A 25,836-nucleotide genomic window follows, 5' to 3' on the forward strand; every position below is an offset into this window, starting at 1 on the left:
TTATAATATCTACTTTTTCTGTTTAAAAGAGATTGAAGGCAACAATGTGAGATCAAATGTGAGTATTTGATTGTATAATATTTAGTATATTCTGCCAAATTCACAAAATTAAGAAATACTAAGCTAATTCCATCATAATATTGACTTCTGGGTTATGATATTGTATGGACAAATTTGAAGTAATAAGGCATTTGCTAAGGTATTAACATGCATAGAAGAATGCCCTGTTTCAGGAAATACTGTTCAATGATAATTTGCAATGCAAAATAGGCCTTGACTATGTTGATACAATGGTTCCCAAGGAACTATAGTTCATAGGGAAATACAGTATAAGCAAAATACCTAATTTATTTATCATTTTCCCTATAAACTGAGTATCTCCTTTGAACATCATTTTCACTGGAAAATATACTGCTCGAAAAAATAAAGGAACACTCAAATAATACATCCCAGATCTGAATGAATGAAATATTCTCTCTAACTTTTAGAGCAGAAATATTCAATTTTATAAGAAATGGATCAAAATACTATAAAAAATTCATATTTTGCCAATAGCCTACAATTAGAATTTAAAAAGTAATGTTTTTTTTTAAAGTTAATAGCATCATTGTATTAATGCAATACAATTAAATGCTAATTTTTGCATTTTGCTGCAGCCCAGTAAAAAAAAAAATTCTGGATGCCACAGCACTCTGGATAAGATGGAGGCATATGTAGAGACTACAATAGAAAGAAGGTACAGCAATCTCAATTAGGTATAATTGATAACTGTAATAATATAGCTGTTTCTTGAAAAACATTGAGGATAAACACTCCACATTCTTCACATACTATCTTGTATCTGGTAAGCTGCTTTCTTTATTTTGGAAAGTAAATGTGCCTAATCAGATACTTACTAGATGAATATGGCTGTCTTGCCTTCAAATAAGGGAAGAAATGAAACGATTTTCTTACTTAAAAACTTCATTTCCTGATATTTGGTATATGATATGCGGTCATGAATTAGTTATATATTCAATTCTCCATCAATTTGTATGTGTAAACTGAACAATTTTGCCATATAGTCCCAAGGAAAACCAGTATTACTTTCTGTTCCTGTCATGGCAATTGGAAATTGCCTTGCCAAATAGAAAAAGAGGTCAGGAGTAAACAGCCCCAAGTTCTCTCTAGACAATTGAATAAGAGTTGGGGTTGAGAGTTGAGGTAGAAGGCAGTATGGTCTGGAGGTTGTGAGCTGCTTATGATCTCTCCTCGATTTACAACTGTAATAGAGCTGGGAATTTTCACCAAATTCCAACCCAATATTATAGGTTTTTTTTAAAAAGTAAATGCAATTGTTAAACGGAAGTAATGGTTATTACAGCCAAAAAGGTGACGGCTGTAAAGGTTGCCAAGTGATCAAAATGTGGTCATATATGGTCATGGGGATACTGCTGCTGCTTGAACTCAGAACAACATCCTATGTAGTTTTTTGAACAGTCTATTGTAACTTTGAATGGTCACTAAATGGCTGATCGTTGAGTGAGGAGTACTTATGCTCTATAAATAAATTCCTTTATATAAATCTGTCCTCCCTCTCTCCCAAATAAGCTTCTAAATTACCTTATTCTGCTACAAAGGCAGATGTGACCGTTACAATCTTGCATTATATGTAGTATAAACTGTTTTACAGTCTTTCAATTGATACTCCCATCTATGTAATTCCAGCAAAACTAGCATTAAGATGTTTAAAGGATTTAAGCATTCTTAAAATGTTGGTTCTTTGATAATTTAAGTTTTCTCCTAAAGAGGTTGTATACATTCTTAACATGTGCTACTAAATTCTGAAGCCTGTTTCCTGATATGTGGAGATATTTCAGATGGGCTTAAAGATGATGGTATTTATTTCTATAGTACTTTCAGCTGTGGATACCTCGTCTTCCCTTGCATGCTTGATTTCATTGCATAGTCCTTGCTGATAGTCTGAAGTCACATCTTCAGTCTCCTTCCAGGGAGCAACTGTGGAACATTTGTGGGTGATCCCAAGTCCTTGTTTGAAGAGGAATCGTAAGGAGCCAGTCCACATTATTCTGCCACAGTCATCACCATTTCTTCCCGTTAGCCCAAGAATGAGATTTACCGGTATTTCCAGTAATGAGATTGGTGATACTACTGGATCCTTTAATATTTCTAGAATGGTTTTGATGAATGGAATTAGTATAATGTTTGTCACTTTACATCAAAGTTAATCTGAAGATTAAATCTGATTTTCTGTTCAGCATCTGTAACTGAAGACATTCTCATGCTTTATTTTGAATATTTTTTGGCATTTTTCTATTCAACAGTAATAGTTTAAAGCTATTAACACTACAGAATCATATACAATAAATCTTTGGACTCCCTAGGTTTTTGCCCATTCTATGTTCTGAAACAGATTTTTATCTTGTTTTCTGAATATTCCCAATCAGGAAGTAAAATCAATTGTGCATAAAATGTGGAGGATGATTAAGAGGGAGTCAAGTTTCCCATGTTTAACAGTTTCCCATTGTTTACTGCGAAAAGGAAATAAGTTATTTCTTATATCAGAATGCTTGTAAAAGTGTTTTGCGTATAGCTTTGTTTATATCTTAGCCTTTTTATAATAACAATATTTTGGTTTTGTTTCCTTAAAACTAAATAAGATGTAAATCCTGTTGTTACATGTTGAAATCTGAATTGTTATAAACAGTCAGAATGCTTGAGGGGCCTCCAGGGTGAAATTACTGTGTTTTAAATATGAATGTGATTTTATCTCCTAATAGAAAAGAAGAATAGGGAAGGAGGGTCATTGCAGATTAAGTAATGAAACAAGTACTACAAATTCATTATTTCTCTTTCTCTCTCTGTCTTTCTCATTTCCCCCAAAATAAGACCCTGTGTTATATTTTTATGAACCCTGAAATAAGCGCTTAACCATATTGCCATGCACTTAAAAGCCCAATTTGGGAGAGAGAGAGAGAGAAAGAGAGATTATTTAAATAAACATGTATTCTATGGAATTTGAACTGCGATCCAGTGTATCTTTCTGATTGATCACTGTTAGCACCCTTCCAAAATGAAGGAATTCCTTCCATTAATCTTATGAAATTATACTAAACTTCCAGATTATACTAAACTTCCATGGCTGCCGATCAGTTTCCGGTCACAATTCAAAGTGTTGGTTATAATCTTTAAAGCCCTACATGGCATTGGACCAGAATATCTCCGGAACCGCCTGCTACCGCACGAATCCCAGCGGCCGATAAGGTCCAACAGAGTTGGCCTTCTCCGGGTCCCGTCGACAAAACAATGTCGTCTGGCGGGCCCCAGGGGAAGAGCCTTCTCTGTTGCTGCCCTGGCCCTCTGGAATCAACTCCCCCCGGAGATTAGAATTGCTTCCACCCTCCTTGTCTTCCGTAAACTACTTAAGACCCACCTATACCGCCAGGCATGGGGGATTTGAGACACCTTTCCCCCAGGCTTATTATAATTTATGTTTGGTATGTATGTGGTGTTTGGTTTTTAATTATGATAGGGTTTTTAGGTTTTTTTTTAATATTAGATTTGTGCCTGTATAATACTGTTTTTATCGTGTTGTGAGCCGCCCCGAGTCTTCGGAGAGGGGCGGCATACAAATCTAATAAATAATAATAATAATAATAATGATAATAATAATGATAATAATAATGATAATAATAATAATAATAATAATTATTATTATTATTATTTATAGAATGGATTGTAAGGACTAGTAACTTAGTATTCTAAACCTTTCCCTGGAATATTCTATAAAATCCTACATCATTTGATCAAACACTTGAAGAGTAGTTTATTTATGCATGTATGTGTGCTGCATATGACAACAAAACCTTAAAATTAAGAGCAAATAGTTGGCGTGGGCTTTAAAAAAACTCCCTATTTTTTCATTAAAGGTATACAGTATCACAATAAGGGGGAAAAAATCAAACACCTATAAAAATTCAGAACAACTCCCTCACACTTAGCAGTGATGGCGAATCTTTTTTTGCTCAGATGCCAAAAGGGTGCATACGTACGCGATAATGCGTGTGTGTGTGCCCATACCCATAATAAAATGCCCTCCCCCTGTGCATATGCGCACCACCCTGCTGTCCCTCCCCTACCCGTGCATGCATGCATGCAGACCTTACTGAAACCTCCAGACTTCTGATAGGCTTGTTGGGCCTTTTTTCACCCTCCCCAGGCTTCAGGAAAGTCTTTGAAGCCTGTGGATGGTGAAAAACGGGCCCAACGGACTTACTGGAAGTTCAGAAATAAACTTTTTGTAGGCCTATTGGGTTTTCTTTTGCCCTCCCTAGGCTCCAGAGGTTTTCCTGAAGCCTTGGGAGGTTGAAAATGCCCCCCCTCCCCGCCCTCCAGAAGGCTGAAAATCAGCTGGCTAGCGGGCATATGCATGCTGGAGCTGACATAGGGTAACGCCTCTTGTGCCTTCAGATATGGCTCCATGTACCACCTGTGGCACTCATGCCATTGGTTCGTCATCACGGCACTTAGGCTTGACTACATGATGTGACCGCACCCCTTTTGTGGTCCTCGGCTTGCCCAAAATTTTCAAGTATAGAACTTTGTTTTCCCTCCTCCTTTAAATGTCTCTGAATTCCATTTTCTAAGGGAACAATCAGTTATTTTACTTTGAAGTTGCTTCCTTATCACTTGGTATGTTACAAGTGCATTCCTGAAGATCCCTTGAGGTAATAAATTAGAATGTAATTTCCTAACTTGTGCCCATGAAAAGAAGGAAACAAGGAGCCTAATTTTAGCTATTCTATTCAACTGAAATAAGAGTATGGCTTACTCTGAGCTGATGCTAATTATCTTTTTTGAAATAAACCAAATGAAAACCAAAGCTTCGGACTTGACAGAAAATAGACTTATGGTAGCAATCAAGAAGGGTATATGGCAATCTTCCAAAAAAGTACAGTTGGATATCTACATATAGTGACCCCATTTTCAATATTATATGAACATTGCAGTGTAATTCTTGAATGGGCCTTCTCCCATGGGTTCTCAGGCTGTGGCATGTTTTATACTTAGTTTTTGGGGAGGAAAATAGGGGGGGGGGGAATCTGCCTACCAGACATTCATCTGGCTAGTGTCCTTAGTCTGGTCAGCTTAAGCACATTATTTTATATCCCCTGGTTAGGGCTTTAAAAAAACCTTACTTGGAGAGAGTAACAATGAAAGAGCTTGCAAGCCATAAGAGCTGGGAACATTGTTAGCACCTAGTTAGGATTGGGAAAAAAGCTTCAAAAATAGCTACGTTCACAGTGTAAGACACACCAAAATTTTCGGCCTCTTGTAGGGAGGAAAAGGGTACGTCTTATACTCCCAAAAATACGGTACTTCCTAGACCCAGTGAATCACATTTGACACATAGTTTTCCTGCATTTAGGAAGATAGTAAAAATTTCTTCTGTCCTGATTTAATAGTTAATTTGTTTCAGTTATTATCTTTAATTTCTTTTTAATTGTTACAATGTATTGTAAACTTACTAAAATATTCCATATTTGTCTATTATAATCTTGATGAGGTAGGAATTCAGTAAGAGATCCGATGAATACTGTAATCTCTTTTTGAGACTATTCTCAACCATCCTCAAGAAGTATAGAATAATGTATTGCTGGTTATGGCTGTAACCTTGGGATCCAAAAGTTCAAAACCATAGTGAAGACAAAAGGTACCATCTTCTTAATTATAGATCCTATAGGTCTCATTTCACATCCACTAGCATCATCCCTATGAAGGATAGAGCCACTTCATGCAGATTCATTGATAGATTGTAAGACTATCATATGTTATCCCAATGTCTGGCTAAAGATTTCTGCGTTAGTCTGATAAAAGTTTGCTTTCGGAAAAAGCGTCTGAGTTTTAAATTAATATTGGGAAAACAATTATGAAATACCATGATGTCTATGAAGGAAAACTGAGGCAGTACTTACAAGGGTTGTTGTTGTTAGCTGCGAAGTTGTGTCTGACCCATCGTGACACCATGGACAATGTTCCTCCAGGCCTTCCTGTCCTCTGGAGTTTATTTAAGCTCACGCCGACTGCTTCAGTGGCTCCATCCATCCACTTCATTCTTTTCTTCCCTTTTTTCTTTGGCCCTCAATCTTTCCCAGCATTAGGCTCTTCTTCAAGGAGTTCTTTCTTCTCATTGAGTTTATTTTTGTTTTGTTTTGTTTTTATTTTTTTAAAAAAATAGTATTTGAGTTTCATCTTCAATATGTGGCCTTCTAAAGAGTGGTCAGGGTTGATTTCCTGTAACTGACTGGTTTGATTGCCTTGCAGTCCAAGGGACTCACAGGAGTCTTCTCCAGTTCAAATGCCTCAATTCTTTGATGCTCAACCTTCCTCATGGTCCAACTTTCACAGCCATACATTGCAACTAGGAAAACCATAGCCTTGACTATACACACTTTTGTTGGCAGGGTGATGTCTCTTCTTTTTAGTAATGCTGTCTAGATTTGCCATAGTTTTCCTCCCCAGGAACAAGCGTCTTTTAATGTCTTGGCTGCAGTCCCCATCTGTGGTGATCTTGGAGCCCAGGAAAATAAAATCTATCACTACCACCATTTCTTCCCCCATCTATTTTCTGGGAATTGAGGGGACTAGATGCCATGATCTTAGTTTTCTTAATGTTGAGTTCCAAGCCAACATTTGCACTCTCCTTTACCCACATCAAGAGGCTCTGTAGTTCCTTTTCACTTTCTGCCATTAGAGTGGTATCATCTGCATATCTGAGGGTGCTGATATTTCTCCTGGCAATCTTAATTCCAACTTTTGATTCATCTAGCTCCGCCTTTCTCATGATGTGCTCTGCACATAAGTTAAATAGGCAGGGCGACAATATACAGCAGAGATCTTCAAACTTGGCAACTTTAAGACTTGTGGACTTCAACTTCAATTCTCCAGGCAGCTATTCTAGGAGTTGAAGTCCACAAGTCTTAAAGTTGCCAACTTTGAGAACCTTTGGTATCTTGCCATAATTTGTTGTGATCCACAATCAAAGGCTTTAGTATAGTCAATGAAGCAGAAGTTGATGTTTTTCTGGAACTCCCTAGCTTTCTCCATGATCCAGCGTATGTTGGCAATTTCTTCAGTTCCTCTGCCTCTTCAAAATCCCTACCGGGGTAGTAGGTTGTTTTTGAGACTCAGGAAAGTAATCTTTGTGAAAACTGATGCATAAGACCAATTTTAGGAAGAACTAGGAAGAGTTCAGGGGATCTTTTTAATACACGTGAAAATATGGTTTTTCTCCATCTGTTGTGCAATTCCTGGAATAGATATGACTGCTTTAAAGAATTACAGATAGGTGTTACAAGAACATTTTCTGAAACTGAATCAGAAGTATGGACAGCCTTAGTATTTGTTGTGGCCAGCAATTTTATGGACAGATTTCTTTCAGCTCTTTTTTTAGAGATAGATACCCTGTTTCCCCGATAGTAAGACACCCCCGATTGTAAGACATATCGGGGGTTTCAGGGGGGTCGGTATTGCCGGGGGGGGAGCCCGATGACGTCGCTTCCAAGCTCCCCGCGTGCCCTTCGCCTCGCCGTGGCACCACCGCCTCTTCCCCTGCCGAGGCTCGGCTGCAAGCGGCCAGCGAGGCAGACCGGCTCTGAGGCGAGTGGCCGGAGCTGCGCCCTCCTTCGGCCGCCTCCTTTCCGGCAGCTTGCCGCGGCGCCACCGCCTCTTCCCCTGCCGAGGCTCAACTGCAAGCGGCCAGCGAGGCAGGGGAAGAGGCGGTGGCGCTGCGGCGAGGCGAGGGGCGCGTGGGGAGCTGCCGGAAAGGAGGCGGGCGAAGGAGGGCGCAGCTCCAGCCGCTCGCCTCGGAGCCAGTCGGCCTCGCCGGCTGCTTGCAGCCGAGCCTCGGCAGGGGAAGAGGCGGTGGCGCCGGTGGCTCGGCTGCAAGCGGCCAGCGAGGCCGACCGGCTCCGAGGCGAGCGGCCGGAGCTGCGCCCTCCTTCGCCCGCCTCCTTTCCAATGTAAGACATACCCCGAAAGTAAGACGTAGTGGGGCTTTTGGGGGTAAAAAGAAAGTAAGACACTGTCTTACTTTCGGGGAAACACGGTAATAGTCTTCTTTGTTGGGAATTAGGTTTTGCTTCAGCTGTGAAAAACAGCTAGAGTACTTGTTGTTTGCTCAAAATCTAACTAGAATTGTTCACCTGAAGAACAAGACAAGCCAAGTTTTAATTTGTAATACTGTTTATAGTATTAAATAACCACACTATTGAGAAGATAATGTTTAAGACTACCTTGGATTATAGTTGAACCTGAAGAAAAATGAATAGTTTTGCATTCCAAGTCTGGTTCTATTAATTGATTTCAGAGTGTTTTGCTTCTTGTAATTATTTCTTTGCTTTTGAAAAGAGAGAACATTCAGCTTCTGTGTTTCCTGGCAAAAACATTAGAATGCATAACAGGGTAGAAAACTATCCTTAATAGGAAGGATGGATGGGAAAGAAAAATTGGAAATCTCCTTATGAGGTCTTGATCCCAGCACTGTTTACTTTGGAGAAATGAAAGAACTTAAAAACAAATGTCTGTAAAAGGCAAGCTTTTATCTTCGAAACATTACCCAGAAATCTTAAATACCTATCTCTCTCTAATCCTGTTTGTCTTGAATCCAGTTGCTGTTGCTTCGAGGCACATGGGTACTAGATGAAAATTATTTCTGTTCACCCTGATTTGTTGTAGTTTACGCAAGAAAATGAACTGCACATGCGGAGATCTTTCTGAAAGTTCCATGGAACAGAGATGAATAAATACTGTAGAGGAATCTGTCCTACATGTTGAACTTTGTAAAAGGTTGTTAACATAGTTTGCTGGTCAATTGTTTATTGTTCTGAAGAGAGAGGAAGCTGCAAGGGTTTTTTTAAAAAAAATCCAGCAAACCCCTAGTAAAAAAATATAAAAGTAAATTATTTCTGAAACATACTGTTTAGTATTAGAAAAGCAAACTCTTAAGCAGTATAAGTTTTCTTTGCCTATAATCCTTTTTATAATGCAAACTAGCATGAATGGGTAGGAAGAAAATGCTCTTAAGAGGGAGATATAGAATGACCTGTCTAAAAGAGTATTAAGAATCTGAGCTAAGTTAATTTAAATATGGTTGTAGTATTACATATGTTAAATACAGATTTTTGAAAACGGGATAGCAGGATTGTGAATCTGAATCTGCATGCAGTCTTAACTGTATTTTGCCCCATCATTTGACACATTCAAAAGAAAATTGGACTGCCATCTGGTTGGGGTGGGGTAGGGTTTCCTGCTTGAGCAGGGGGTTGGACTTGATGACCTGCAAGGTCCCTTTCAACTCTAATGATAAACAAACAAACAAACTCTCAGAATAGCCCCAGATTATGGTGGTGAAATTCAGTTGCTTGCTCTTGTTAAACAGATGTAGAAATTTCAATATTGTTCAATGAATTATGTTCTATAAGCATGTTATACACCAGAAAGGGGGAAAGTGCCTTTGATTTTTTTTTATCATGATGTCACTAATTATGGCCCTTGCAATCTTTAAAGCCCCAAATCCTAATAAAAATGTGGAACCTAGTATGTCCCTCCCCGGTGTTTTTATACTTGCACTATAGGGTCAATTCATCTAAACTTTTTTTTGCTTTTAAAAATCTAATATACTTTGCATGTACAGTGATACCTTGTATTACGAACTTAATTGGTTCCAGGACGAGATTCGTAAGGTGAAAAGTTCGTAAGATGAAACAATGTTTCCCATAGGAATCAATGGAAAAGCGATTAATGCGTGCAAGCCCAAAATTCTCCCCTTTTGCCAGCCGAAGTGCCCGTTTTTGAGCTGCTGGGATTTCCCTGAGGCTCCCCTCCATGGGAAACCCCACCTCCGGACTTCCATGTTTTTGTGACGCTGTAGAGGAATCCCAACAGCGCAAAAACGGATACTTCGCTGGCAACGGAAGTCCGGAGGTGGAGTTTCCCAGCGAGGGAAGCCTCAGCGAAATCACAGCATTTGCAATTCCCCTGCAGCATCGCAAAAATGTGGAAGTCTAGATGTGGGGTTTCCCATGGAGGGGAGCCTCAGGGGAATCCTAGCAGTGCAAAAATAGGTGCTTCGCTGGCAACGGAAGGTCCAGAGGTGGGGTTTCCCAACGAGGGCAGCCTTCGCCTGGCAACGGAAGTCCAGAGGCGGGGCATCCCAGCGGCGGCAGCAGGTTCGTAAGGTGAAAATAGTTTGGAAGAAGAGGCCCAAAAAAATCTTAAACCCCGGGTTCGTATCTCGAAAAGTTTGTATGATGAGGCATTCGTAAGATGAGGTATCACTGTAATCTCTAATCCTAACAATAGATTGGAAATGTTTTAAGTCAAGAGCAAACTTATGATGTAAACAGATTATAGTCTAGTTTCAGTGGAGCACAAATGTGTGAAGGATTGTAGCTTTAGAAACATAGAAACATAGAAGACTGACGGGAGAAAAAGACCGCATGGTCCATCTAGTCTGCCCTTATACTATTTGCTGTGTTTTATCTTAAGATGGATATATGTTTATCCCAGGCATGTTTAAATTCAGTTACTGTGGATTTACCAACCACGTCTGCTGGAAGTTTGTTCCAAGGATCTACTACTCTTTCAGTGAAATAATATTTCCTCACGTTGCTTTTGATCTTTCCCCCAACTAACATCAGATTGTGACCCCTTGTTCTTGTGTTCACTTTCCTATTAAAAACACTTCCCTCCTGAACGTTAATTAACCCTTTAACATATTTAAATGTTTCGATCATGTCCCCCCTTTTCCTTCTGTCCTCCAGACTATACAGATTGAGTTCATTAAGTCTTTCCTGATACGTTGTTATGCTGAAGACCTTCCACCATTCTTGTAGCCCGTCTTTGGACCCGTTCAATTTTGTCAATATCTTTTTGTAGGTGAGGTCTCCAGAACTGAACACAGTATTCCAAATGTGGTCTCACCAGCACTCTATATAAGGGGATCAAAATCTCCCTCTTCCTGCTTGTTATACCTCTAGCGCAGCGTTTCCCAACCGGTGTGCCGCGGCACACTTGTGTGCCGCGAGACATAGCCAGGTGTGCCGCCAAGCTGCAGCTGGGCGGGGTGCTGCCGGTACTTCCGTCCTGGGGCTCCCGCTCGCAGCTGTCCCCCGCCTCCTGCTCGATGCCACGGTTTTCGGCGCTCTCCTGCTGGGCGCCAAAGAAGGAAGGCAGGAAGAAGGAGAGCTCTATTCTTCGCGCCTTTTCCCCGCCTTCCTTCTTTGGGACCCAGCAGGAGAGCGCCGAAAACCGCGGCATCGAGCAGGAGCCGGTTGACAGCTGCGAGCGGGAGCCCCAAGACGGAAGTACCGGCAGCGCCCCGCCCAGCTGGAGCTTCTGCTTCGACGGCAAGTTTCCTTTGTGGCCCGGCGGGAGGGCACTGGCGATGGGAGCGGGGGGCGGGGGCGGCCGCAGTGGCCGCAGGCAGTCGTGGGGAGATGGCGGCGGCGAGAGGGAGCGCTCTCTCTCTCTCTCTCAGCTGACTGCAAGCGGGAGCCCTGACGGTGGCGGTTGGACGTGCTGCTAGATGTCGTACATGCTGGCGCTGCGGGCCTGGCATATACGGTGTCCAGCAGCACGTCCAGCTGCCGCCGTCAGGGCTCCCGCTTGCAGTCAGCTGAGAGAGAGAGAAAGAAAGAGAGACATATAAGAGAGGCAGAGAGAGAGAGAGAAAGAGAGACATAGCAAGAGAGGCAGAGAAAGAGACAGAGCAAGAAAGAGAGGCAGAGAAAGAGACAGAGAGAAAGAGAGAGAGAAAGAGAGACATAGCAAGAGAGGCAGAGAGAGAGAGACAGAGCAAGAAAGAGAGGCAGAAAAAGAGAGACATAGCAAGAGAGGCAGAGAGAGAGAAAAAGAAAGAGAGACATAGCAAGAGAAAAAGAGAGACTTAGCAAGAGAGGCACAGAGAGAGAGAGAAAGAGAAAGAAAGAGAGACATAGCAAGAGAGACAGAGAGAGAGAAAGAGAGAAAGAGAAAGAAAGAGAGATAGCAAGAGAGGCAAAGAGAAAGAAAGAGACATATAGCAAGACAGTGAAAGAGAGAGAGAGAGCAAGAGAGAGAGAAAAGCAAGAAAGAGATAGCAAGAGAGAGAGAGAGAGAGCAAAGGAGAGAGAAAGACATAGAGGAAGGGAAGGAGGGAGAGAGAAAGAGAGCAAAAAAGAGAGGAAGAAAGAAAGAGGGATGGAGAGAGAGAAAGAAGGGAAGGAAGGAAAAGAGAAAGAGGGAGAAATAGAGCGAAAGGGAGGAAGAGAGAGGGTTTTTTTGTCCAAACTTTTCTTTAGCCCGCCCCCCCGCCCCGCCCCCCCCTTTCAGTGTTCCCCGGGATTTTGAAAATATGAATAATGTGCCGCGGCTCAAAAAAGGTTGGGAAACACTGCTCTAGCTATGCAGTCAAGCATCCTACTTGCTTTTTCTACTGCCCGACCACACTGCTCACCCATTTTGAGACTGTCAGAAATCACTACCCCTAAATCCTTCTCTTTTGAAGTTTTTGCTAACACAGAACTGCCAATGCAATACTCAGATTGTTCTATTTCTTGCCAGAATGGAGCTGCAATAAGACAGGATTGTAACATGAGAACTAGCCTCTCTCCTGGTACAGTTTATTTCCAGCAATAGTTACTGTCATCGGCAAGTATGATGTTTTAGAAAGTTAATGAGTGACAGATTTTAGTTATTGTAAGTACTTAATTAGAATTTGCCTAATGAATACAGTCCATAGGATGTAGGAATATGTAAGATACAAGAATACTTGTTTTTGTTGTATTTTCAGTGCCAAGCTATCTGTGCCTTAAAAAGAAATGAGAAATTAGGGCAGCTTTGTTAAGGTAGTGAAGTTGTTCGCTTTTTCTTATTTGAACTTTCTCCCTTTCATCTACTGTTAAAACACTTTGAGGGAAATTACTATTTTCCTCTCACATGGAAGAAAGAGTCCAGGATGGGTTACTCAAGTCCTATAGCTCTATGGACTGGGTTGAATTTTCTGAGGATCTGCCTTCATAATGATGTTTCCCAGTCATTCAACACAGTCCTCAGCTTTTGGATGCTTTTTCCTTCACTCCTGTGTGTTTTGGAATTCTTAGTTGGACATTTCAGGACTTTTCCTAGGTTTCCTGGATTTTCGTGAATCAGTTACTGGACTGTTTTCCCTGATTGTGAATTTCTGTTCCACTTGCCTTCAGGTTACTTGGGCAGGCTGCTTACTTTTCTCTTTTGTTTTTGAATTTCCATCTGCTGTTGTGCTCTGTGGAGCAGGGCAACTTGTCACTACCTGTCCTGATCAAGGCTTGGATTGCCTCGTAGTGCCTACTTTTTAAAAAAATTCCAGCTGTTACGCCCCCCATTTTGGCCGCTCGATCAGCTGGCAGGTAGTTTCCTCTCCTTGCTGTGAGCGTGCCTATTGCCTTAAACTTTAAAGTGTCTGCTGTTTTGGATCCTCTATGGCAACACCGGGCAATTCAATTTATTGCCAACACCAGGCAGTCCTTCCTTTAAGAGGAATGGGGGGGACGGCTCTCAGTTTTGGGCATGATTGCCATTTTAGTGTGTAGTGGTTGCCCACTTTTGGAGTGATCAGCATTTTGGGAACCCAATGGCTTTTCAGCTTTCTTTAGAGCCGCGGCCCCCATTTTGTTGAAGTACAGCTTTTCAAGAGCAGTCTCTTTACAAATCTTTGGGCATTTTTCGGGACCCTTAGCCTAATTCAGGCACCCCGGATGAGGTGCATCTCCAAGCCTTTCCGCCAGCAGAAATAGCTTGGGACCTGATTCCCCCATTGGGGGGTGACTGGCTCTTTTTACAGCTCACTGGGAAGAGACTACCTCCGATGCCTGGATTCGGGAGACCATTAGATCTGGACTTCCCTGGAATTTCTGTCCTTCAGTGTTTCTCAACAATTAAATATTTGTTTGGCAGTGACATCATTTGAGAGATGAAGTCATTTTCTTCATTGAACGCTGTTATTTGATTACATTCCTTTCCCTTTAGTTCTTTAAAAACAAAAACAGGAAGTCCAGGGTTGGATCTTTGCATTACAATTAATGCCTTAGAATTGAGTGAAAAGAAGTGTTGTCCATATTACACAAACTACCTTGGCTTCCAGTTTCTTTCCAAGTAAAATTCAAAATGCTGGTTATCACTTTTAAATCCCTACATGCATGAGGTCAGGTCTCCCTGAGGGTTCTGTCCTCCCTGCTATGTTGGATAGGATGAACATGCTCCAGGCCCTTCTGTTAAATGTTGCAGGACCTGGGGAGCATGCTTTTCTGCCCTGTGGGAATCTCTCACCCCATCTCATGTAGCAACTTTAAAAACTGGCCCTCCTCTAGGCATTGAGCTAAAGCAGAGGTCCTCAAATGGCCATTTTTAGACTCGTGGACTTCAACTCCCAGAATTCTCCAGCCAGCTATTCTGGGAGTTGAAATCCAAAAGTCTTTAAAGTTGCCAAGTTTGAAGACTTCTGAGCTAAAGTGAGTCTAGGGGCTCCGTGATTGTGATTGTTTAATTATTGAAGAGTTTTACTTTATTGTGTCACTAATTGTGTTTTTGATGTCGTGTTTGTTGTTTCTTTTATGTACCACAAAGTTCTGTCTTGGGTCCAGTGCTCTTCAACATCTTCATAAATGATTTAATGAGGGGATAGAAGGGGAACTCATCCAATTTGGCATAGTTCAGTGATATTGATGAATATAATATAATTTTGATGGAAAATTTTTCCCTTTCTGATTTTAAACAAATTAAAATATTATACCTATGAAAGTATTTCTTAAGCTAGATAATGCGAAAATCAATCTTTGAATTTCCAGAATTGGACATCTGATGGAACAAATTATTGCCAGGCCATACACAAGGTGGGGAATTGACAGCAAAATGGGTGAGGCAGGCCATATTCGAATTGGCACTTGTAAATGATCTACTTCAGAATTTCTCTTCCTTTCTGAGGCGTTACAATTTATTACCAGAAGAGGTCAGCCTAGCAACTTACATACAGCAACAATTTTTGTCAAAAAATGTATACTCAGTACAGTACATCTTAATACAGATGGCCCTCAATTTATGACCATTTCTTTAATGATCATTCAAAGTTATAGTAATGTTGAAAAAAGTGACTTAAGATTTACTCACACATATGACTGTTATAGTGACTTGTTAAGTCATGTGATCTTGAATTGGGCACTTGACAATCAACATGTATTTATGATGGCTGCTGCATCTCGATATCATGAAAATGCCATTTGTGAACTTATACCAGTCAATGGGGAAACCAGATTTGCTTATAAACCATGAGTGTCACTTAACAAAATAGCCCTAGAAATCTGCAATTCAAGTAGAACAAGCTGGACTCAGTACCAAACTTCCTGCCTGAAAAGAAAATGAAAAATGTCTCTTAGGGTCAAGCATACAAATCTAATTAATAATAATAATAATAATAATAATAATAATAATAATAATAATAATAATAATAATAATAATAATAATAATAATAATATTTTAAGGCACCTTGAAGTCCGAACAAGGAATAAGGGATGGAAAGTGATCAAGGAGATATTCAATCTAGCAATAAGGAGAAATAAAAAAGAGGGCAGGGAAAATATTTACTGACCCCTCGCATTCTGGACATAAACAATTTCAACTCCTACTCTCAAAATGTCACTACAGAGCACAGCACACCAACTAGACATAATAACAGTTTTTTCCCAAACGCCATCACTCTGCTAAACAAATAATTCCCTCAACACTATCAAACTATTTACTAAGTCTGCACTACTATTACTACTAGGTTTTTCCCATCATTCCTATCACCCGTCTCCTCCCACTTATGACTGTATGACTGTAACTAGTTGCTTGTATCCTTTTATTAATATGATTGTTTCTTCATTGCTTATTTGATGCCTGTGACAATCATTAAGTATTGCACCTCATGATTCTTGACAAATGTATCTTTTTCTTTTATGTACACTGAGAGCATATGCACCAAGACAAATTCCTTGTGTGTTCAATCACACTTGGCCAATAAAGAATTCTATTCTATTCTGAAAGCATTCTCTTGATTGACAACATGCTGAGTTGCAGCTATATCAGGTTTTCAGATCTCAGAAGCAGATAGCTATACAGTAGTGGGCTCCTACCGATATGCCTAATTTGTGTAGCTCTGTGTCTCTGGGGCGCAAGGCATGTTTGAGCGAAATTTTGCTTCCTGCACTTGTGCAGGTAGCAAAATCTTGCACGGGATGCACATGCGTGCATGTTTTGGTGAGGTTTTTTGCAAGGAAGTATCACGGAAGCAAAAAAACCTCGCCAAAACACACGCATACGTGTGTCCCTGTGCAAGATTTTGCGCAGGTTCAGGAAGCAAAATTATACTTGAACCTGTCTCACGCTCCAGAGCCGCAGAGCTGCATACAATTAGGCGTGCTGATGCTATCCTCAGCACTTTTTAATTTATATCCATATAAACCTGAATCTGTGTCTCAGACATTTATTGATGCCAATAATACCAATCCCATTTATGCCAATGATACCAATCTCACAGCCCAAAGAATCAACTTCAGTGATGCAGAGGACATCCTTTTTCAAGATCTTTAGGTGCTAGATGACTAGTTCAAAAAACAGCGCCCCCAACTAAGCTTAACAAAAACAGAAATAGCTATCATTCTACCTCAACAATAGATATGCAAACTACCAGCCCTCACTGAGGTTCTGGAGCAGCGGTCCCCAAACTACGGCCCGCGGGCCGGATGCGGCCCGCTGAGGTCATTTACCCGGCCCGTGGCAGCGTACGAGATTTTACCATCTATAATATACTAAGTTCCGAATGTTCTCTCCACTCTGCTGCCGAGCGTCTGGTGGCGGCAAGGAAGAGGAAAGCCAGGAGGGCGGGGAGGAAAGCACCCTATGGCAGAGCAGCAACAGTTCCTCTGAGAAAGAAATTGGCCAATTGCTTTCCTCCCCGCCCCCTGGCTTTCCGCCTCCTCCTCCTCCAGACGCTCAGCTGCAGACCGTCTTTGTCCCTCCAGTGCCGCTTTTTTGCTTTTTTTTTTTTTTGCACCGGTGAGGTTTGCGCGCGCTTGGGCACTTTTGGCGTGTGGGGGGTCTGCTGCGGAGAGGGAGAGAGAGAGAGAGAGAAAGAGGGAGACATAGAAAGGGAGTGTGAGAGAGAAATAACGCAAGAAAGAGAGGGAGAGAGAGAGCGGGAGAGTGCTGCTTTTTTGCTTCTTCGCTGCCCGCGGGGAGCCTGGAAGCCCTGCAAGAGCGTCTGGAGGGGGCAGTAAACAAGACCGGCTCTTGGTCCCTTGAGCCCGCCACCGCCGGTCTTGTTTACTGCCCCCTCCAGACGCTCTTGCAGGGCTTCCAGGCTCCCCGCGGGCAGCGAAGAAGCAAAAAAGCAGCACTCTCCCGCTCTCTCTCTCCCTCACCGGTGCAAAACAACCGCAAAAAAAACGAACGGAGGCGGCGGCGGCGAGCTCAAGGAACCAAGAGCCGGTCTTTCTCCGCGCTGAATTGTTGCAGCTTCTGAGGCCGCCTCCGCCTCCAGGCGAAGGGATCTCCTCGGTGGGCGGCCTCGGTCCGAAAAGGACCAGCTGTTGGCCCCTTGGCGGAGGCAGAGGCGGCCTCAGAGGCTGCAACAATTGCCTCTGAGGCCGCCTCTGCCTCCGCCAAGGGACCAACAGCCGGTCCTTTTCGGACCGAGGCCGCCCACCGAGGAGATCCCTTCACCTGGAGGCGGAGGCGGCCTCAGAAGCTGCAACAATTCAGCGCGGAGAAAGACCGGCTCTTGGTTCCTTGAGCTCGCCGCCGCCGCCTCCGTTCGGGCGAAGGGATCTCCTTGGTGGGCGGCGGCGGCTGCAGCTTCAAGGGACCAACACCCGGTCCTCGTTGAGCTGAGCTTCCTTTGGCTTCCTTCGAGGCGGCAGGTGAGCTTTGCAGTTTTGCCTCGAAGAAAGCCAAAGGAAGCTCAGCTTGGGGGCGGGCCTGAAGCCACCGCCGCCGCCTACTCTGCCCCGCACTTAGTCTGCACCGGGCAGCTCTGGCGGGCGCGGGGCAGCAGGGCAAGCCGCGAAGGTGGCGCAGCCAAACGTGGGTCGAGCGGGAGGGCACTGAGCAGTTGCGTGGGGTGGCGGTGGGGCGGTTGGCTGCAAGGCACTGGCGCCGGCGGCAGCTTGATGTGTTGCAGGACGCCGCACATTGCTGGCGCTGCACTGGGCATGGAGCTGGCACCTCTGTCCCGGCCCAGCCAGTGAGCCAGTGCCAGTCCGTGCCCATGCCCAGCGCAGCGCCAGCAATGTACTGCGACCCGACGTTGGTGCCACTGTCTTGGAGCTTCTGCTTGCAGCCGACTGGCTCGCGGCGCGTTGCAGGGCAGAAAAAAAAAGAAGAGAGGAAGGAAGAGAGAAGAAAAGGAGAGAGAGAGAAGGAAAGCATGAGAGAGAGGGAGAGAAAACAAGTGAGAGGGGGAGGGAATGTGAGAGAGAGAAAGAGAAAAATGAGAAAATGATGGAGGGAAAGAACGAGGGAGAGGGAAACAAAACAAATGAGACAGAAGGAAAAAAAGGGAGAGGGAAGAGAGAAGTGGAAAGGAGGGAGGGAGGGAAAGAAGAAGAAATGGAGGGAACAAGGAAGGAAGGAAGAATGAAATGAATTGACGGGTGGAGGAAGGAAGGACTTTTTGGGGGGGGCGGTGTAAATTTCTTTAAAAAATTCTCTCAACATACATTCAAACAATACAATGTACCATTTAATTTTCCCTGAATAAAATGCAGTATTTTGTCAGTAACTAATATCAATCATCAAAAAAGTTGCAAAAGTTTTTTTTTCTAATGTTGTGATCCAGGTACATACTTTTCTTTTAATTAAATTCCCTCCTTAATGTTCCTTCTAAAAGTACAACACCAATTATATTTCTAACTTAACCATTATGCCAAAGTGCTTTCTTCTTTCTTTATATATTTTTCTATAAATATTTTTATATATTTTTCTATAAACCAAGAAAACCTTGTATAACCAATCAGATGTTAACAAAAGAAAATTAAAAACAAAACATATATGAATCTCAGACTTCTTTCCCCCCCCCAAATAGTACGTTCCTATTTTGTTTTTTACATTAAAATAAGGTATGTGCAGTGTGCATAGGGATTTGTTCATAGTTTTTTTTATAGTCCGGCCCTCCAACAGTCTGAGGGACAGTGAACTGGCCCCCTGTGTAAAAAGTTTGGGGACCCCTGTTCTGGAGCCATGTTTTACAGTGCAATAACTCTCTGAAGTATCTGAGGAGTAACATTGGATAGATCACTAACCTTCTGAAAACACCTGGGAAAAGCAGCTGCAAAATTGAAAAAATGCAACAATTTACTGAACAGCCTGACTGGAACATCTTGGGGACAACAATAACAAGCATATTTTAATTCCCTTTGTGTCTTGCAAGGACAGACTTTCAGTCCAATTGCTAAGTCCTCGTTTTTTATTTTCATGACATGACATCTGTGATAAAATCTTGCCATTTATAGGATTATTATGCATGCATCCTGCTACCTTGTTTGTTTTAGATTGCATAAGCTCCAGCAATGTAGATTCATTGTGTTTTTCCATTAGTTTTATTACATGGTCCTTTCCAACAGTCCAAAGTTCATTTTTCGGTAGCATTTTACAACATAATGCTTAAGGTAACATAAACATAGGTAACTTATATTCAATTTGGACAGTTGCTTCACTTTTGAAATATATTTCTGGTTTTATTGTGATTTATCAGGTATTTTAGTTCACTGCTGCCTTTTCTTTGTATTTTTACTGATATGTTGATGCATCAGTATTCAGCAAGAATTGGTTTCTTTTCAAATTCAAAAACATGTCCAATTTTAAATGATAATTTAAATGATAATTTATTTTCTAACAAAGGCACTAAGATAAAATACAGAAAATAGTATAAGGGCAGACTAGATGGACCATGAGGTCTTTTTCTGCCGTCAGACTTCTATGTTTCTATGTTTCTATGTTTCTTTGCCTATATTTTGTTGGTTTTTCAATTCCTGTGCAGACATACCGTAATTTTTTTTAATACATTGTTCTCATTTCTGTATGGGCCTTACTTCTGAAAACTGCATTTTACCTGAATTATATGCCCCTTTCTATTGAAGTAATAACAGATTATACAGTGTTCCCTCGATTTTCGCGGGGGATGCGTTCCGAGACTGCCCGCGAAAGTCGAATTTCCGCGAAGTAGAGATGCGGAAGTAAATACACTATTTTTGGCCATGAACAGTATCCCAAGCCTTCCCTTAACACTTTAAACTCCTAAATTTACAATTTCCCATTCCCTTAGCAACCATTTAGATTATTACGCACCATGTTTATTTATTAAAGTTTATTTAAAAAATGTTTTTTAAAGGCAGATGAAAGTTTGGCAATGACATATGACATCATCGGGCGGGAAAAACCGTGGTATAGGGGGGGGAAAACCGTAAAGTATTTTTTAATTAATATTTTTGAAAAACCGTGGTATAGACGTTCCGCGAAGTTCGAACCTGCGAAAATCGAGGGAACACTGTATTTTTCTTTTAAAAATGTGTTTTGAAAATTCCCTTTATCTTTCAGAACATGTAGGTGTGGCAATTACATTCTCAAGATAAATTTCCATCATGAATTTTGATTCACTCTACAATATATAGTTTTCTGATTTAAGAGCAGTTTCCTGTTTGTGATTGCAATGCTATAGATCAGTGATGTTGAACCTTTTTTTTCTTGGGTGCTGAAAGCAAGAGTGCACCCACACTCATAATTTAATTCCCCCTATGTGCCCCACCCCTTTGCACGTGCATGTGCAACCCCCCTGCACTCCCCCTCCCCCCCATGAATGCACAACCTCCCCCACACACTTTCCTGATTTCCAGTGGGCCTGGTAAGCCCATTTTCTGGGCTCCCCAGGCTCCAGAGGTTTTCTTGGAACCTGGGGAGGGTAAAAAAGCCCCCTCCGGGGCCCTTTGGAGGCTGAAAAGGGCCCCCCAGTGAGCCTCCAAGTGAGCCAAAAACCAGCTGGCTAGCATACATATGTGCATTGGAGCTGAGCTACAACAAAGGCTCGGGTGCCAGCAGATATGGCTCTGCATGCCACTTGTAGCATAGATTCACCATCACAGCTATAGGTGATCAGAGCTTAACTCTGGCTTCCTGGTGTGCACACAATCTCCTCTTGTTGGATAACTATGATGATAAATTTCTACTTTAGTTTTTGCCCAGCACATAACATTTCCAGTTAATCTTTATATACAGATCAATGGATATAAACCTAAATATAGCTAAAAAAATACTGTACAGCTAAAAATACAGCTGGATGTTTATTTATTAAACATTAGCAAAGTTCACAACAGAGTTAAACTGGCAAACTGGAATAAAAGCCAGGCCAAAGCAAAAAAAGGGAAACATGAGCCATCCCCATCCCAAAAAGGAATGGCTGTAACCCTTTCATGCACCTAGAATAAAGTTACATTTTTAACCTTTTGTGTAAATAGCAGTAGCAGAATAGAGATGGATAATGGAATACCTGGTGGTCTCTCCTCTGCTATATAGCATGAAGAAAGTATTTAGGAGAGATGGATGATGTGTTCAACAATGGAAACGATAATTTTCTTGTTTGATTATTTCTCTATGTGTTCCCATCCCCTTCCTCCAAACAGGTAAAAAGCTTTTATTAGAAACAAGTGAACTATCACAGCAATGACAATACAGAGTTCCCTAGTTTATCGCAGGTGTTATGTTCCAGGACCACCTGCGATAAATGAAAATCTGTGAAGTAGGGACGCTATATTTATTTATGTATTTATACATTATTTTAAGGCTTTATAAACCCTCCCCCACACTTTTATGCTATATAAACCTTTCCCGTGCCCTTAATAACCATTCCCACACTGTTCTGTGCATGTATTGTACCTTTACACTTATTGTAAAATGTTTTGAATTCTTATACCTACGTGATGAAACGATGCTCCATGTGAAATGGATGAGTGTAGAAGCAGACTAAGAGATGGGGAAGCTGTGCACAGACGAAAAGTAAACAACACGCTACTGTACTGAGCCAATCAGGCTCTGGGATACAAAGCAGCACTCTCTGGTTGGTCACTTCTCCATCAATCAATCTCATGTAGGCAAGTAGCGTCTCAAGCGGGCGAGTTCCACAGAAAATCCGCGAAGTAGCGAAAATCCATGATATATTTTTTCCATTAATATGCACCAGGTCTGCGAAAGGTGAACCTGGAAGTGGCGAGGGAACACTGTATTGTGAACTGTCAACAGCTCTAAAATTATATGCATATAATTGAACCATGGGATACAGGAAAAAGCAAAGTCAAAACTGAACAAAATATTTTGGTTGTGTGGTTTACATTTCACTTCTTTGTGGCATTATGGACTCTGGCCAGATCCCTGCTGCTTGTATGACAATTATCCTCTTTTTAAGAACAGATCCAGAGACTACTCCAGACAATCCTCTTGTCACACAATTAACATTTTTGAGAATTTCCCCCCCTAATCATTGAAATTAGTATCAACCAGTGCAGTTTCGTCAAAAGTTAGAACACTTCCGACACCATTTTTGCAGCTTGGATACTCATGGAAAGCATAGACAAAATAGACAAAATAAGTAATTAAACCTGGCTTTCCTCAACTAAAAAAAGATTTTGAGTATGCTTCACATAACCCAATAAGGTTTTCGCTATATGACCATGCTAATCATAACCTGAACCTGGATTTTAATACTGGTGAGTATTTTGTGCCACCAGCCTTTCTGACAGCTTTCCTGTCAGTCCCTTGGCTTTGTGTTATCACTCTTGATGTTCATTCTCTTCATGGATAAGGTAAAAGTAAAGGTTCCCCTCACACAAATGTGCTAGTCGTTCCTGACTCTAGGGGGTGGTGCTCATCTTCGTTCCTAAGCCGGATAACTGACGGATAATGATTCTGTGATCATGTGGCCAGCATGTTACCTTCCCACCAAGGTGGTCCCTATTTTTCTACTTGCGGTTTTATTTGCTTTCGAACTGCTAGGTTGGCAGAAGCTGGGACAAGCAACAGGATCTCACTCTGTTATACGGCACTAGGGATTCAAACTGCCAACCTTTCTGATCAACAAGCTCAATGTCTTGTCCCCTTTCTTCATGGATACCATCATTCAAATGTCTGCATCACAGCGCATCCTGCTCTACACTGACAATATCCTGCTTGCGGCTACTACCAGAGAAGAACTACAGCACTGCGCCCAGACATGGAATGACTTCATTAGCCAATCTAATCTGCATCAAAATATGAAGAAGATTTGAGTTTCTAAGATTAGTCCCAGTACCTACAGCATCCAGGTCAGCTATGAAGATAAACTTCCTGTTATTTCAATCAAATATTTATTATGGTCATACACTGGATAAGGAGAATGGAATACAAAATATAATTTTAAAAAAGGTAAAAGTGATCTGTTTTTAACAAACCCATGTTGGCTTCTAGTAATTGGTTTGCTTGTGCCTAGGTCAGTGATGGCGAACCTTTTTTGGTTCACATGCCAAAAGGGGTGGGTGTGAGTATGCTAACATGCATGCTCTTCCCACATCCCTTGCCTCCCACATGTGCACCCCCTTGCAGTGCCCCCGTGCATGCTCACAGACTTTTCTGAAGCCTGATAGGTTTAAAAAAATGCCTAAATGGGCAAACCGGGAGCTCAGGAAAACATACTTCCAGTTTGCCGTTGTGCTGTTTTAGGGAAGCTTCCTGAAGCTCCAGAGTGCAAAAATACAGCACAATGGGCAAACTGGAAATTCAGAAAATGCATTTCCGGTTTTTCAATTGTGCTGGTTTTCTGCACTCTGGGGCTTCAGGAAGCATGACGGCAAACCGGAAGTGCGTTTCTCCAAACTTCCAGTATATCCGTTGTGGGGATTTTTTTTTGCCTCCAGGGCTTCAGGGAAGCTTCCGTGAAGTGTCCGGAGGATGAAACTGCCTTTCCCAAAGCTGAAAACCAGTTGGCGCACACTGGAGCTGAAACATGGCAAAGTCTTGTGTGCCCTCCGATATGGCTTCATGTGCCACTTGTGGCATATGTGTCATAGGTTCGCCATCACAGTCCTAGGTGTTTGCAAATTTACTGGTGGTTTATCTTTTCCAAGATTTTTTCATTTAGAGATTGACCTGTAATTTCTGGGATACGTTTTTTGAAGATTGGAACTATATCAGCTCTTTTCCAATCTTCTTGGGCTCCAGGAGCTTTGAAAGATTCTATTCAGTGGTTCCCAGATCCTTGTCTATTTTTACTTGCATTCCTATCCTGTCTACTAGTTTTGATAAGCTGGACTATTTCCCCCCCTTTTGGGTAAAGACAGATAAAGACTGAATTAAGCAGTGCTGCTTTCTCCATCCTAGAGTGTAACCAGCCTCATATCTATTATGCATTTTGTTTTGCCATTGACTTTTGTTTACTAAGCTTCATAATATTACATTTTCTTAATTCTTGAATGGAGAATTTGCGATATACTAAATTCACTGAAATAGGCTTGTGTTTCTTATTTGAAGTGTACACTCAGCACAATGCTGTTAGATCCATTGCTAAATAAGAACATTGCTTTATCAGCACAAAAAATACAAACTTTTATCAGGTTAAACTCAGGTGACATTTGTTTCATTTCAGTACTATATATAGCCTTTTTTTAGCAATTGGTAAAAAATGTAATAGAATTTCAAAGATGCTGTAACATGGAATTACTGTCCTCAAATTTATTATAAAATAAATTCTCAATATGTTGAAATGTGTATATATGTGTGTGTTTGTTTGTGTATCTATCTATCTATCTATCTATCTATCTATCTATCTATCTATCTATCTATCTAATCTATCCTTTCTCAGATATCTATTATGTTGTTGGAAATAGCAAAAAAAAACACCAAAACCCTTAACCCATCAGTGCCAAATGGTACCACTAGTGACTTGTTATTGATGGTTAATCTGTTTGTGTGTACCCACAAAACACAAGAACAGGTTGTTGTAATACCCGCAAAAAATGTGGCCTCTGTGCACCCATTGCTATTGAAAATAGTTGCTAGTGCCTGGAATAAGGTTCCTCCCCTCTGTAGAATTAGTATTTTCATCATTTCAGCCATTTATCCAGAATGGTACAGGGTCTCCTTGTGCAGAGGATTGGACTAAAAAAATCATCCGGGTTTATTTGTTAATTTTGAAGTTGCCAAATATAGTTTATTCTGGAGGGGAAATATAAAAGAAAATAGATACCTTCAGTGGTCACTCAGCTATGTGTTACAGGACCCTCTCTCTTCTTTCCAACAGTATAAGTTCTAAAATGAAGATGCTACGGTGTTTAAGAGTTTTGCACAAAGTGTTTTGAAACTGACATTGATGTTTATTCTGCTCCACGTTTATAAAATTTGGAACCCAATTTAAGTAAGATCATGGGAGATGGCAAAAATGTCCCAATGTTTGTGAAAAACAGGCTGTTTTGGGCCCATTGTTTCACAAAAATGGGGGCATTTTTGCCTTTTCCCAGTCCCCAGGAACTCTGCAGGTTTACTAGACGTTTTGCCCACCCCATTTTTGTGAAAAAAAACAGGCAAAAAGCAGCCCATTTTTAGGAAAAGCTAGGGCATTTTTGCCACCCCTGCAGCACCCAGGAGCTCTTTGCAGGTTTCCCAGACCCTCTGTGCACCCCATTTTTGTGAAAAAATGGGCCCACATTTTGCAAAAATGGGATGCGGGGGCCGGCTTCATGACAGATAAAAATGACTATATTCGGTGTA

The 25,836-nt window shown here is 41.6% G+C and overlaps 1 protein-coding gene and 1 pseudogene across 2 annotated transcripts in view; one reads left to right on the forward strand and one right to left on the reverse strand.

Moving 5' to 3' along the window:
* FRYL (FRY like transcription coactivator) overlaps window positions 1-25,836 on the forward strand; it is a 204,614-nt gene that overhangs the window by 7,542 nt on the left and 171,236 nt on the right. The window lies entirely within an intron of this gene.
* Window positions 1,856-23,863, reverse strand: LOC139170038 (uncharacterized; annotated as a pseudogene).

This window comes from Erythrolamprus reginae, chromosome 7 (assembly GCF_031021105.1).
Source record: "Erythrolamprus reginae isolate rEryReg1 chromosome 7, rEryReg1.hap1, whole genome shotgun sequence".
NCBI lineage: Eukaryota > Metazoa > Chordata > Lepidosauria > Squamata > Dipsadidae > Erythrolamprus > Erythrolamprus reginae.